Source organism: Euphorbia lathyris, chromosome 7 (assembly GCF_963576675.1).
Source record: "Euphorbia lathyris chromosome 7, ddEupLath1.1, whole genome shotgun sequence".
Lineage (NCBI taxonomy): Eukaryota > Viridiplantae > Streptophyta > Magnoliopsida > Malpighiales > Euphorbiaceae > Euphorbia > Euphorbia lathyris.
This window is the reverse complement of record NC_088916.1, coordinates 46,914,703-46,915,571: the sequence shown is the minus strand read 5'-3', so window position 1 is coordinate 46,915,571 and position 869 is coordinate 46,914,703. Positions and strand designations below refer to the sequence as shown.

Sequence of the window (869 nt, the reverse complement as noted above, 5' to 3'; positions counted from 1 at the left end):
AATTAAGCCTGCGTTGCTTAATATGTTGCAAAATAATGTAACGTTTTACGAGTTACCTAACGAAAATCCTAATACCCATTTGACAAATTTCTTAGAAATTTGTGACACTTTTAAAATTACTGATGTAACTGCAGAAGCAATCAAACTTCACCTTTTTCCTTTTACTTTGAAGGATCGAGCCAAAGAATGGTTAACTTCTATGCCAGCCGCATCATTTGAGACTTGGGAGCAATTAGCCCAAGCATTTTTATCAAAAAATTTTCCTTTAGCAAAAACCGCAAGAGTCATTAAAGAGTTAACATCTTTTTCTCAAAATGATAATGAAACTCTTTATGAATCTTGGGAACGTTTTAAAGAACTTCAACGTTTATGCCCACACCACCAATTGCCCACCGAACTTTTAATGCAAACATTTTATAATGGACTAAATCCTACAACTAGAGGTTCATTGGACGCTATGTCTGGAGGGTTATTCATGAAGAAAACCTCTGCCCAAGCAAGAGAACTTTTGGAGGAAATGGCAATCAACAGCAGTATGTGGCCCGCGGAACGTGGACACGTACCATTAGCTAAACCATCATCCTCAACAACATCATCAGTTAAAGGTATAGTGAATCTTGATCCAGTAGCGATGTTGCAAGCCCAATTTTCTGCCTTATCGCACAAAATTGATAGGTTTATGGCACCGTGTGATCCTAATGGTAAGCCAATCCAAACGGATGTGGATTACGAAGGTATGAGTGAAATTGAACAGGTAAATTTTGTCCAAGGACAAAACCAAACTAATAACCCTTATTCCAATACATATAATCCTGGATGGAGAAATCATCCTAACTTTAACTAGAGAGATAATAATAATGCTAATGCTA

General features: G+C 36.9%; 1 non-coding gene across 1 annotated transcript; it reads right to left on the bottom strand.

Annotated features, from left to right (window-relative positions):
* Positions 1-280: 280 nt before the first annotated feature.
* On the bottom strand, positions 281-387 carry LOC136201648 (small nucleolar RNA R71). The gene has a single exon (XR_010673994.1). It is a non-coding gene; the product is annotated as a small nucleolar RNA R71 (small nucleolar RNA).
* Between the last annotated feature and the right edge of the window lie 482 nt (positions 388-869).